The sequence below is a fragment of the Hetaerina americana genome, unplaced genomic scaffold (genome assembly GCF_022747635.1).
Source record: "Hetaerina americana unplaced genomic scaffold, ioHetAmer1.1.p SCAF_2, whole genome shotgun sequence".
NCBI lineage: Eukaryota > Metazoa > Arthropoda > Insecta > Odonata > Calopterygidae > Hetaerina > Hetaerina americana.
Window position 1 is genome coordinate 84919524 of NW_027286763.1, and position 15525 is coordinate 84935048.

Below are 15525 nucleotides of genomic sequence, written 5' to 3' on the forward strand. Positions count from 1 at the left end.
CAATTAATTTAGAGCAATTTTATAACATTTACCCAAAAAATAGTTTAAAATAGAAGGAATTTTGAAGAGTACAGCGAGCATAAATGATATTTAGGGCTGAACTTTATCGTGTTAAATACTGCATATAAGATTTACCAACACCAGAATAATGAATTGAAGTCTGTATGCACAGATGGTGACTTAAAATTCATGTTAAATTGAAAAAAGAGTTCCGTATGGAGAGCCACTCAGTGTTTACAGAGTCTGTCGTAAAAAATGTAGAATAAATCCAAGGAAAAAATTATTGCAGCTCAAAGTACAAAAAACTAAAATTGTTCAAAGCAGCACTCTTGTGCATCGATACGCTGATACCAGCGCCTCGTCACGGCCTCTTTGACGTTATTCAGCGATCCAAAATGATGGCAGTTACAGCTCTTTTAATTTTGGGAACTAAAATAAAACCTATAGTGCCGCTTGCGGGGCTGAGTATCACTTTCACATATTATATTATCTCACGCGCAGACCTCTAGTCTTCCGACGGCACCATTGGGACCATCTTGGCACGCACTCTCCTCTTGGCCAAGTCTTCTCTAAGAACACCATATATTGTGATCTTTGGGACATTGCGATCTTCTACTGGCATTATGACACTCAGGCGTCAATCGGGAATGAGAATGTCTCTTTCCTTTAGCACATTTTCATCGTGCCGCGTCGTTGACCAACGTCCCGGGCGTAGGCCTCCTCTCTACCTTCCCAAAACATCTTATATCATCAAAAGAACCATTCCTTTGTGCATGGTCATGCTCTTCAAACACAATTTTCTGAGCAATAGATAAAATTTTATCGCGTATCGTTGCTCCAAGGAACGTGGAATCGTGAATTCTTGACGCGAACCCAGATGAGAGGTCAAGTCTAGCCATGATCCGCACACTGTAAAGGTGAGACAGCTGGGGCGGATCGTGTGGCTATTCAAGGAACTCCTACCACATTTCCCACTACAATATGCCAACCGTCCGTGAAGGCGAGAAAAATAATTCTACGTATTTGTGGAGCAAACCCTGAATGGCTGGCACGTAGGCCTTCGATAATGAAAAAGGAGCAAGAGAAAAGGGGTAGGGGGTTGGAAAAGGAGAATATTGAAAAGAGTTTTTCTTAAACAATTAAAGACATACAACAAAAATGTACATGAAAACACAACACGTTAATGTAAAGATCTCATCCCTCCATCTACATACATGCATGTAAACAAACGTCGACGTAAGATATTTCTACGAGGATAGGTGTTAGACATGGGTTTGTACTGTCTCACAGAAAGTTTATTGATTTATTCGTATTTACAGGAATGTTACTGTATGAAATTTACTGCATAAAGATTGGTATAATTATTGGTAATCCATCGAAACGCAAAAAAGTCAGTGTCATCATCATTCGCCATGACCGGAATTCGAACCCCGATATCCTCAATTTCCGGCCGAATACTTTAACTAATTAAGCTATCGTTGCATGAATTTCTAGGGAATTTTAAAGGATTAATATGTTAAAAATAATTGTATTTCATTAAATTGATCGCATGTGTGCTTATTGAGGTAGAGTTCACGGTCAATACGAATTGTTTGTTGCACCGGAATGAACTTCGATCGTCATTAGCGGATAAATAGTCGTATGGAAAAGAATATTTGACCTAGAATTACACACAAGAGAAATTATTATGATGTAAAAGGCGTATGGTGTTGTATTTTTGGTGAAGATAAATATTCTATTTACATAGCTAATTGCCAAAATTTGATTTTAAGTTACCTTTATATGAGCTTGTAGCTTAATTTTTTAAACATGGGTGAGGAGGAGTGAACCATAAAAAGGTGTTTTTCGATTTTTGAAATGCATGTCGGCAAGAATGTGATCTCTAGATGGCAGTAAGTTATAAACCAAAAGAAAGGAGGAATTTAGTAGACTTAGGAGGAGATGGGATCCGGAAAAGTTCAACTACGACCTAATCCCACGAGCGAAAAGGAAGAATTCTTCTGTGTAGCGTGTCACACTTCTTAGTTTTTCTCTTTGAATAATCTATCGTGTTTGTTACCTCTATCTAATCGTTCTCACCTAAATGACGTACAATATTTCCTTCAAAATCGTTTTTATTGAACTTGAAGATAGAATTTCTCTATAAAATACTGATTAATTTTCTTCAATGGCTTTACTTAGGGAAGCAGTCGTTAATTTGCGGCTTTGCATACATATTTAATTAGTTGGAACATGTATGAGTTTCTTCTTTCTTTCTTCGTTTCTTCTTCTATCTTTCGTATTAACGTTTACATTTCGTCGACATTCTACCAAAATGTGTGAATATTTTCATTGGGGATAGAGAAAGTTTCTCTAGTTATAGAATAATTGTTGGAATCAAATTCACAACAGTTCTTAATAAAATCATTGTAGTTTCCGACGGAAATGGTCATTAGTAAAAATGAGTTTTTTCACTAAATTATACTTCGCATTGTAACAGTTTTAGAATATTGAACAGAGAGGAGTTTAATATGGAATATAAAGACTGAAGTACCAAAATTGTCAATCGGAGATAGATAGATTCAAATTTTTGGAAATAGGCTTTGGTTTTACGCTGAAAAAACTTGAATTAAGTTGCGGAAATAAATAATGCGTTTTCAACACTTTTCATTAATATAGCAGAATTTTCACTGCAGAAATCGTCGATTTGGAACGAGGCGCCGAGGTTGTTCGGGAATGTATATTTTGCACTCTAGTTACGAATGTAAAGCCGCCAATTCTCTGAATTAAAAATGAGAATTTACATCAATTGGAAAGTTTTTAAACTGCAAATGACTCTTTTAAAATCATCTTATTCATTTCTCTATTTAAAAATTATTTAACTAGCCGATTGAATGTGTTCATAAATAGTCAAACTCATAGGATTTACGTCAATGTAAAATTGTTGTTCCCACAAATAATTGATATTGGACGAAGTGGAAAGCAGTCATGTGAGGTTTGCCACGAATAAATAATAATTATCACCCCGGGGTTACATTTTTGTCAGGGGAACTCAACTTGTAATGTCCTTAACGATGCGTGTAATCACAAACTCTGTGCAAATGAGACAATTTTTCAAACGCTAGGGGTACGCCTGACAGTGTTATGCAAGGAAAACTGTTATTGAATTAAGCCAGATTCACATTGTTTTACACCAAAATTTTCCAGCAAAAATCCATGGGCTTGTTCCCTCATTTCATCGAAGTAACGATGACTAATGCGTCTTCTTGGTAAGTTGACGAATTGAGAGGTAAGGGCTTTTCCAAAACCTTCTCTCCACATGAGATAATTAGTTGGCCAAATATCTGATTGCGTTTTAATTATTAAAAGTTGTGCTTTCTGCTAATATAAATAATTTATTAACATTGATAAAAGCTTGTTATTTACCATAACCGAGTACTCCTGAAAATTCAAGTGCTCTGTTAGGTCCTCTAATAAATGTGTTTATTGTGTTATAATAAGCTTTGTTATCAATCTCATCACTAAAACCTGATATACTTAATTAATCTTAAGGAGGATAGAATATTTCGCAGAGGAAATTTTATAGAACCCAATGCTTTCAACCAGTACCTTAATTACGCCCCATTTTTATTAGTTCAAAGCTTTGCGAGAAAGAAATGCTAATAGTTAACTATCAGCTTCGTGTAGACAACTTAAACCAAATTTTAGAGAGCAAGAACCTAAATTCCGAAGATAAATATCAGTGTATTTATTTTAGTAATCCATGATAAGTAATTCGAGGCTTGATTATTATTTGACTATAAATATAAGTATAATTGAACCTTTTTCATAGCTTTTGGCTTGCGTGCAATTTATGACTACGCGGAATATTAATTTCCGTGTTTGAGCAACCGATTCCTCCTCCTCTTATATAATGTCTTTTTTTGTTGAGCGTTTATTTAAGGCGTATATCGTGTATTGCTCTCCGAGACCGTTTGCTTATGATGCGCAATAACATGTTATTTGAGCCATAAAGTTACGAAGAGCAAAAGGTAGACACGCGAGGGAATTGGCATTTGCTCTCGATGCTCAAAAATATATAGTGAATTGTGGTATTGCTGGATTCAATATATTGCCGTCGAACGGGTTACTCGTGAGCAGAAAACACGACGGTCTTTCACGAGAATCTAATCACTCACTATATGGCCGGCTTACATTTCAGCGGACATGACGTGGAGTACTTGTGTTATAAATGTGAATGATCTGTGCCTCACCCACTAATAAACCTTCGCTCTCGTTGCCTCTATTTTTGATGAGCCCTCTTCGACAGCGATATTCCGTTCAGGAAACTAATTGAAGTTGACGAAGCTCCTCCATATCCATGCCCTGCATACGGAAATCATCGGTAAGGGTTCAGTTTTATTGCATTTCATCTCGGAAGCCTTGAAATACCGGAGTGAATTGGGCCAACTTCGCTGAATTCCTTCGTGATAAATAGATCATGTAGAAGGACACGGATGAAATGAATGAATGAAATTCGACTAGATTTTAATTGAAAATTAACATATAAATTTTAAATCGTTAGAAATCTTTGTATTCGTTATTTATAGGAATGCCATTTACATTTATAACCAACGTGAGCAAAAGCGATACAAATTATGGATATTAAAAAAAAATTAAGGTTTCTGAGAGCAATACGCGATATGCAATTTAAAGTTTTAAGAGAGCTGCCCTAAGACCTTACGCAACCACTTAAAACACAATAAGTTCCGTAAGAAATTCTTGTCAGCGCAATACAATGTAGACATAGAACCTTTGAAGAAAGGTAATTAGACGAAAATCAAGGAACAAGTATGCATTTAGCAGCCAGTGTTTAGGAAAGTACATTGAAGAATAAAATGCTGTAAATCACATTGATCCACTTTGACACAATGGCCGTAGAAAATCAGAAAAAAACCGTTAATGGAAAATATTAACTTGTTAACTCATATATTAGACTATAACAGTTTAATTGTGCTAATAGGAGGAATTAGATTCAACTTTGCATGCTAATTTATTTGAAATTCACGGTGAGAAGTAATACCATTTTCAAAAATTGACCATATTGGACAATTAGTTACTGGTGCTCTAATAATATACGATACCACGCGCTATCAAGTTGAGCTGTGGATGCATGTAGCTCATCTTTTATTCATTTCCAATTTACCCTTTTGAAAGGGGTACGTTGTGCCATATTCATTCATTGGTTCTCGTATGTCATTTTAGCTCGCCTTGACATGCAGCATGTACTGCAGTGATTATAACAGGTTTCGCTCATATTTGGAAAGCACTCGGTTTCGAAACCATTATTAATCCTTGGACGTGCGTAAGGATTAACTACTAGAAAATATAATGAGAAGTCACCCATCCGTATTGCCCTTCCGCGGTTGAATATTAAAAAAAAGCATCGCCCCTTTACCTGCAGGTGATTCGTGTTTCTGCCGAGACATTCACATTTGCAAGCCTCCAGGGCGTCTGGAAGGAAATTTTAGGGAACTAGTCTGTGCTATGTAAATTTAAGCAGTATTATTAATAGGAATTATAAATTACTAAATTAATTTATTTAAATCGCAGATATTACGGAAGTTGACCTTAATTTAAATATCTTCTCTTATTGTGCGAAGAAGGCAGGACTATGTTTTTAATTTATCTTTGCTTGATTTCTCTACTCTTCTTTCATTATGGTAACCTGATCTGCTGTTATGATGAGGGTTCGTAAATATTTCCCCGGGGTCAAACAAGTGAAGCGAAGACACCCGTTAGAAGTGAAGCGAAGACACTATTTCAAAGTCTACCATTGCGTTCGGAGGAACTCCCATTTTAAGTTTTCCAGTGACCCCATCACATTTCATACTTAACGTAAAAATGCATGAAGAATTCGATTAACCTTCTTTGAATCTCATTTAATATCTTGACGCTCTCTCCACTGGGTTCAAAATGTTTACGCAGATTCCGCAAGTGTCCTTTTTAAAGGAAATATCAATCATGCTTTAATTTTTTCAATAATTTAATTTTAAAATAATGTTTTTGTCCCATAATCTGTCCAATAAAGAAGCCGAGTTCTTCTGAGGCGAATTCGCAAAATCTGCTACTGGAGCCTCGTTAAACGTTCGAGTCAAGTGGATACTTGAAACTTCCTGACTGAATATTTTCTTAGAGTCTTAATTCAATTTATTCTGTTTTCTATACGTCGTAGTTTATCCTATTTATATTTTTCGTAAGAATTTAAGTCCGTAATGTTATTGTTAGAAGGCTGTCGTCTTAGAGTAGATTTTTGATGAACCCATAAACTACACACTACAGTACTTCAAAACTATATTTAATAGTTTAAGACTAATGAAGTTTATGAACGTCTAACTATCAATTTGCGGTCTGGGTAATTGAAGTTTGATTTTAATTAATTGATTTGTTTGATTGATGAATCCTCTCCTAACAAAACACAGCCCCATGCTCTACGTTACTAGAAATGCTTCTTCAATTCCGCATACTTTTGGCTTCTCATGATTACATCCAACAGAGCTATCCTTTTCCTCCTCCTTAACTATCTAAATAACCTCTTCAAGCTTCCAGTGCCAATCAATATGCTCTGCATCCACCTTTCCTGCCTGCTTTGGATTTCTCCCAACATTTTTCTCTCTTCGCTCACCATGCTTAGAACTACTTTATCTTTTTTTTGTTCTCGTAATGGTTCCATATCGATTATAGGTTCTTATAATTTATCACTAATTATTTTAAAATCACATATATTTTATACCATTTAATATTGTCAAATCTTTATTCTACATGTGAAATTACTTTGGCTATTAAACTCTTCCCCATTCAATTATGATGGAGTATCCTCATGGCTAATGTTCTTTCCCCGGTTGTAACTTGATCTTCTAAATACCAGCTTCTGCTTTTTGTTTTATTTGGCAGAGTATAATATCAGTGGTATTTCTTATGAGTAAATGACTTAAGTGTAACAACCTTGAATGCACATGTAGGAAAAGGTTTCTTAAAGCATACGTTTGGAGAGTGGCCTTGTATGGATGAGCAACTTGGATCTGATGGAAAAAAGAAAGGAAACAGAACTCATTTCAACTATGGTGATCTAGACCTATGCATACTGGAAATCAAACGGAACGGAATAGGGACGCACGCCCTCATTACGAAACGGAATGAGGGCGTACTTAGAAGAATGAACGAGAAGTGAAGCTTGTGGGAATCTGTCGTGAACAGAAGAGTGCTTCATATAGTACAATTGTTGAGACATAGAGAAACTTATAAAAAAATGCTTGAAATAAGAGAAGGAAATAGGTTGAAAGAATTACTAAGCCTTGAAAAGGATTGGGGAGAAACGCGAAGAATGGAGAGCGTCCATCAACATAACTATTGCCAACCAATATTCGCATCGACCACCAGAGTGGGTTCTATGGATAGTTTGACCATTTTTGTCCGATACCATCCGGCACGTATCCACCTTATTTAACACTGAATTCGGTTCAGAAATACGTAATTAAGTCTCAGGATTTATTAATATAAGACAAGCAACAGTTATTAAAAGAAAATTGGAAATGGAAAGTTGTCGTGTTAATTTATACAGATACAATTAGTAACTTTTTATTATAATATTTATCATTGATAATCAAAAGTTAAAAATAAATATTAATTCAAATCTAGCCAGCATGAATTTATTTAATTGAGACACGGTAGAATACTAACTTACGGCTTCATCTGAACACATGGTACCATTCAGATAGCCAAATATCATTGGATGAACTCTCACGAGGACGTTTTTCTCATTATAGGGTATATAAAATTTCGGAAGACATTATAAAGTGCCATTGGTACAACTTAAAGGAGATAGATTCACAATATTTCAATGTATTCGTTAGTGTAGGAATGGTATGTTATTAGGATAGCCTCTATGCACCAAATCGGGGAACGGAAAGGAAAATTCCAAGCGATAGCTCCCCTCGAACGTGGTGTATTATCCGATCCATACGTTCAATGATCCCACCGCCCTATCGGTCTAATCTTATTCTGATCACAATATTTCTTCCGCTCAATTGTCGGCCCTTCTCTCTTCACTATCACAAACATCTCCTGGAAACAATAGTATATCTAATAATGACCCTCATGCCTATCTACTAATCTTTATCCGCGGCTCTACTCATCACCGCGCCTATCTGTCTCTCACGCGCCCCCCTTCCAACCCCTTGACCTGCCCCTAGACACCTGTTGTCCCCCCCCCCCAGAACTCGCGACATGAGATTGAGCAAAGAAAATTTATAACGGGACGGCGCCCGGTATAGCATTACACAGAATACTTTCGGACGCTCACGTTCACAATAAACATTTCATCTTACGAACGATATGAGGAGAACATTATGGGCTATCTTTAAATTAAGCAGGACCATTTTTGGCTTTTTTATTTCATCTCTCCTATCCGCTCAATTTAGTAAGTAGGAAATGAACCCCGTTCCCTTTCCATAATGGATGCTTTCACTAATATATCAAACAGGCCCCTGTTCATTAAAAATATTAAGAAAAAGGTGCATCTAGGTTTGATGAATGGATTTTTTTAAAATTATTGCCTTCCAATCGCTTCGGTAATCAGTTTATAACAGAATAAATACGCCATCATGAATTTCAGAGGTGTTCATAGGGTGTGATTGCATAAAATATGAATAAATGCATATTTATACTTTATAGACTTTTTACGAATGCACCTATGCAAGTCACCATATGCCCCTGCTGAAGTTTTCGGGGTATGATTCAGAAGTCCAGTGAAATGAAATTGACAGTTCTACACTTTTTAGAGGTTGATATATAGTATGTCTAAATAATGATGAAGCAAAAGTTCCGTAAATGAGAGTTTGCATTATAAGGTCGTAGGTGATCAAATAAAATTAATTTTTTCATCATGAAATGAAGTAATAAAAAAATTCAGTAACAAACCTTACACAAGATTCCTCCTGGTATCCATTCTCTCTTCCGTTAAAAAAACGTAAAACAGTGGTGAACTCTTCCCCCGACATCCTTAGTTAATTAAATAAAAATCTCCTTATTTAGAAAACCGTAACATTCCCTGAGTACTTCTTGCTATTCGCTTCTTTGTGAGACCTTGGTTGAATATGGAGTACTTAAAATCGATTCTCATGCCTATTTGCTTTTGAAATACACATTCAAAGATTTTAGTCAGACTTAGTTAGCTTTCGTTGATGCCGAAGTAGATTTCGTTGCTCTTGTGCGTGCGGGGCATTTTGTAGCCATTGCAGCCATCTCGACTGGATCAGCAAACAGGAAAGAGAAAGGGAGGAAGTGACGGCATAGGATACGGTGGATTAAGGAGGAAAAAATTGCCCTGGTCTCGAACACGCCAGCTGCACAGCGCGAGGCAGACATAATACGCATGGTCGATATAATTCTGAACGAGACGAAAATCTCAGAAACAAACTCATCAACTTCGTTATCATCCGAAGTCGTAATGAGAAGCTGTATTTGAATTGATCAGAAGTGTATGACGTGATCTCCCCGTCTGACAAAAAATCAGGACTTGGGTAAAATTATTCTTGTGTGTATTCACCCCCTGCCACACTCCCTGGCGTTGGCTTGAAGGGTATACATCAATTAATTATATAATTCAAACAACAATAATCTTTTTCATCACGTCCATTAGAGCATGGAGGTCATCACTTTCTCCATACAAACTAATTAATGGTTATCTTTCCACATCCCTAATCAAATCATGAAATTAATTTGTTCCTTCGCAATTATGAAATCTGATCAAAATTGAGATCTTTAGCTGGTGAAAAATTGTATCATTTGCAATTAAATGGCACTTAAGTTTAGAGCACTAGAGGATATACCAACATTTGTGAATAAATTGGAATTATAAATTCAATTTTAAAAAGATACGGAATGATCTCTTGTATAATCAATGACGTTAATAAATTAAATAGCCACTGAAAACGAAAATGCACAACGTTACGTTATCTTCTCTCTATCGGAAGCAATGTCCGAGAAAATGAATAAATTGTCCCAGATATTTGTTTGGTGCACATATATTATGGCTCGATATTTTTCCATATTCTCCATCCTCATATTCCTCAGAAGTCTCAGGCATTAACATTTTCTGGGCCAAGCTCTCATTCAGGGAAAATGACCGGCTGGGTTCTTCTCACAGAAGCCTCAACGTACCGTTTCATTATCTCTAATTTTCTTCGGCTGGACTTACCCTGGTTGTACTCAGCTGCTCTATGGAGGAATCGTGACAAGCCCGTCCTTGGGGAGAAGATTGCCGTTGCATACGAGCTTTCGAATTCATGATCTGATTTGGTGTGATGATCCCGGAGGATCATTTTTCCTTTTGTGCGAACGAAGATATAAAAGTAAATGGGGTCAGTGAAGTCGATGAATTGAGGTGAGAGTTTGTCCGCCTTTGAGAGGAGCACCCAGTTTTTCCCAGTATCTCATAAATGTTATTGTTTAATTTGATGTCATATTTCAGTTTGAAGACTCCTTTAATCTTTATAGATAGATAGGTCAAAGTGATTCCTTCTGGATCTTTACTACTTTAAAACTACGCTCCTTTAACTTGGTTTTTTTGGGTCTTTAGTTTTTCTCTATTACAGAATATAAATCTATTCTCGCGCTTTTACCTCGTGGAAGGTACGTTTCGAATTTATGTTTGTCTCTTTGATCTATACGTATTTATATTACAACAGGGGTGGAAAAACAGTTTTATATTTGAATATATAAATATATAAATATATATGTATGTATATATGTATGTTTATATGTTTGTGTATATATATATATATATATATATATATATATATATATATATATATATATATATATAACACTTTTTGAAAGTCTCACGGACGTGAATAATAATGTATAACACTTAGCACTAGTGGACACAGACAAAAACACAGAAACACACAAAAAAGAGACTCACTATTTTTCGAATTTTCGGTGGTCGTGACCACCTTTATCAAGGAAGAGAGGGACAGAACTGAAGGGAATACGAGGGCTGGAGCGATGGATGGAAGGGGAAGGTGGGGAGAGAATTCCGAAGGGACGGGTTTGGAGGGGCAGCTTTAGAAGGGTGAGGAAAATGTAGAAGGTGATGGTGGTGGAAGGGGGTTGAAAATATAATTGGAGCAGGGTAATTAATGCCTAATATTGATTCCTGGCCAATTCCAGGACTCCAGGAGCCAGAAGAAGGATTGCTCTAATGTTTTCAGTTTCAGTGGAGGATCAGAGGGTGGGAGGGATGCTATGATGGATACACTATAGCATTTATCAAAGGGAGTGTTGTGTTCGGAGGCGTGTTTGGGGATAGGGAGCGTATCAATTAGGGAAGAGTTTTTGCATGAGGCTCGGTGGTTGTTGATTCTGATATTGAGGGGTGTGGTGCACTGCCCAATATAATAGGCAGGGCAAAGTTGGCACTTCAGAAGGTACACTACATTGCTAGATGTGCAAGTAGAGGAGGGAATTGGTGGGAGAGAGTTAAAAAGCGGGTGGGAGAGGGATGGGATTTTGGTTTTGAAAATAGGGCATGTTTTGCATCTGGGTTTATTGCATGGCGTGGGAGTGGTTTTGGGACGGGTTGGGGATTTAAGGAGTGGATTGGTTGATTTGAGGAGATCGGATAGGTTGGCGGGGCGTTTGAAAGTAACTGTGGGACATTTGGGAAAAAGGTTGGCGGTGGCATTATCATTTTTTAGGATAGGGTAGAGGTCTTTTAGGATTGATTGCACCACATACTTCCCGGGCTTAGAATCTCTACGATCAATCCTAAAAGACCTCTACCCTATCCTAAAAAATCCTATATATATATATAAATATAATATATATATATATATATATATATATATATATCCATAAAACATGCTAATTCTCATGTGAATAATAATGTATTCAAAGAGAGCACGAGCGAACTACAGTAATACAAAAATGAAAAGGAACTCACACGTATTCCGCATTTTTGGTGGCGCTGAAACCCTGACAACAAGGGAGAGAAGGAAAGAACAGTTCCTTCGTTCTCTCCCTTTCACTCACCAAAGTAGAAATAGGCGAGATATGGAGAATATATATTTTTACACTTGTGATCGACTCGATTCCACCTTCCCCACATCTCCTGTGTTCATCTATTATGTGTTTCCCATCCCTTTTCTTTACATCTATTTGAATATATGAAGTTTTGTGCACCATATGGCGGGTTTTCGTGTTTAAATGTGTGTTTGGCCAATGCGGCTCGTCTCCTTCTTCTCGCTATGCATTCCCATCCTTTATGATGTTGTATGATGATGCTTTCCTACTGTTCCTCTTGTGTGTGACGTCTATTTCGGCTTTGGGGGGTGAAATAGCTCCCCAACGCCATCTCTTCGCCAAAGAATCCGGACACTTGGTTGCTGAAAGCCCTGCAGATATGTGTAAATTACGTTTCCTCGATAGCTCAAGTGATTAGAGCATCGGCCCGACAAGTCGAAAAATCCGACATTCCCGGCTGAGGAAATCTTTTTACACTTGTGATCTGCTTGATTTCGCCTTCCCCACCTCTCCTGTGTTCGTCTTTAATGTGCGTTCCTATCCCTATATCCCATCGAAGATATATATATATATATATATATATATATATATATATATATATATATATATATATATCTTCGAAATGGAACGCTCTTCGGCGACGCACAAATATATAAAAACACAGATGTATATTTTTAGAATATACAGCCGAGCTGTCGAAACAGCAAATAACATATTTTGAGCGTCCTTTTTTTTGTCTCTATATTCTAAAAATCTACATCTGCGTTTATTTATATGCATGTGTTTATTATACATCTGTGTTTATAAAAATATATGTGTTTATTATACATCTGTGTTTATTTATATATATGTGCTTATTATACATCTGTGTTTATTATATATATATATATATATATATATTTAACGTCTGTAAATGGAACAATGTTATGCTTCTGCATTAACTGAGACACAACCATAGTTAATGTGATATTAGATTTTATCAAGATGGCATGATATATATACAGGTATGAGCGGAATTAATAATATGCATTATTCAAATATCTCAAATTATTTGCCAAAGTAGAGATCCTAATCAACTGCGCCGTTGTACTATCTATTTTTACAATGAATTTGATCACAATTTGTTCTCCTTGAAGTCGTTCATGAATCATATATTTATTCTTGCCATTGTACATGGTACCCCTGATTAGTTATCTGACGTTCATACTACTTTTGATTTTATAACAACAAGGATGATACGTGTTATTGATATTTTATTCGCCTTTGGTAAAACTGAATTTTTAATAGCTTGAAATAAAACATGCGCAATTTAAATAGAGCTAATGAAAAAAGTATTGCCCAAATGTTGCATTATTTTTTCAAATATTTTAAAGGAAGAAGAGTTAATACTATTTTACCTAGTAATATTGCGTTTATGTATGTGGGACGAAATTAAAATGTACATTAAACTATTAAGGTTTTAGTAACCCTCTATTAATACACAAGTACAGTTTTTTGCATCTTTTATGATTGAATTTTCTGTTAAGTATAGGTCTTCGCGCTTTGCTTTTCTGTCCAGCCTATTTTGTTGGGTGGAAAGGTAGAATATTTAATCTCTGGGGATCAACGATGAGCATGCTATTTTCTGCGGCTGTGGATTTAACGCCGCACCACTTAGCATCCGTGAGCATGGACGTTGAGTAAACCCCGAGGCCGAGGATACTTAACGAAATGGAAACTATGCTGGTGAGATGAAGGCCATCAGGAGTCCCGAGTGATGGGAGAACGAGGGAAGGAAAATGATGGAGAGTTGAGGAGATAGATAAGTGGGTCATTTGGAGAGAAGGGCATGTGATGGGAATCGTACCGAGGAGAAATCTCAAGGTCACGAAGAGGTGATGCCATGGGAAACTGCAACTTACCAGGGACGATATAACCTTTCCATTAACGGGAAATATAAGAAATTGCGGAGGGTAAAAATAAAATATTCAATTAGTGCATAGTGCCCCTGTCAACGCTTTGAGAATATGGAAAGATTGACTTGTTAAATCTGTTAGGAAGTAGTAGATATGAATTAGCAAACTAGATTGTTTTTGAGGGAGAGCCATCTCGCAAAGTGAGTTTTGCTAACATAATTGGTTACATCTATTTCTTCCCTTTTTTGAAGGAAAAAAACAAAAAAATTGGTCATATAATTGTACAATGTGACAAAATGTGATCTTTTGGGGTATCACAGGACTACAGAATGAACTTGTTTTCCTCATACTAATGTGTTCTTTAGGTAATTATTGTGGCGTTATATCTAACTTTTCAAAATCTAAAAAAAAACAATCATCATTTTCCTTTAATAGCCTTTCGACATATTAATTTATCTTCAGGAATTGTCATGATCATAGTTTCGCGTATTTCAGTGCGTAATTACTCGCACATTTACATTTTGCAATGGTTAGGAAACTGAAGAAACTAGGAAATGGATAAAAATTCTATGAAAATAAAATTATATGCCTTGCACAGGATGATAAAAATTGCCCTTTATCTGGTTCTTATATTAATCCGATGGTGTTACTTGAAGTGAATTTTTTAATAACGCTCTTTTTCGATTCGAGCTAAGATACAGGGTTCGTCCGGAAAATAAGTGTACTGAGCTCAGGAAAAAAAAATTATTACACTTTTACATATCTTAAGCTAATATTCCTCAAAATAGGACCCTTGTGAGTCGATACACTTGTTCCAGCGGCGTTCCCATTCCTGGAACGCTCCCGCGAAGGCATCATCGGGAACCTCTCGAAGACACGTCGTCACGGCCTCTTTGACGGCGTCCAAAGTCCCGTATCGCGTTCCTTTCAAACTCCTCTTTATCTTCGGGAACAGAAAGAAATCCGGTGGTGCCAAGTCCGGGCTGTAGGGCGGGTGCGGCAGCGTTGCCACGCCGTGCTTGGCCAAGAAGTCCGACACGACAAGCGCGGTGTGAGACGGCGCATTGTCGTGATGCAGCCGCCAGATGTTTTTGATCGCTGGCCGGACGCGGGCGACTCGTTTTCGAAGCCTGTCGAGCACTTGGACGTAAAATTCAGTATTTACAGTTTGTCGTTCAGGTACAAATTCGTAGTGGACGACTCCCCTTTTGTCAAAAAAGACAATAAGCATCGCCTTGATCCGAGATTTGCTCATGCGAGCTTTCTTTTGACGGGGTGATGATGGGGTGTGCCACTCCGCACTTTGACTCTTCGACTCCGGGTCGTCCTCAAAGATCCACGTCTCGTCACCCGAAACAACGTCCTCTAAAAAATGTGGATCATTTTTGCAGTGATCCGCAAGTTGTGTCGCGATTTCCAAACGATTGAGTCTTTGATCATCACTGAGCACTTTCGGCACCAACTTTGCACAAATTTTTCGCATCTGTAATTGCTCCCTAATAATCTCGTGCACTATTGTTATTGGCACATTACACTGCTCTGCTATCATCCGAACACTAAGACGACGATCAGAGTTCAGTACGTCGCG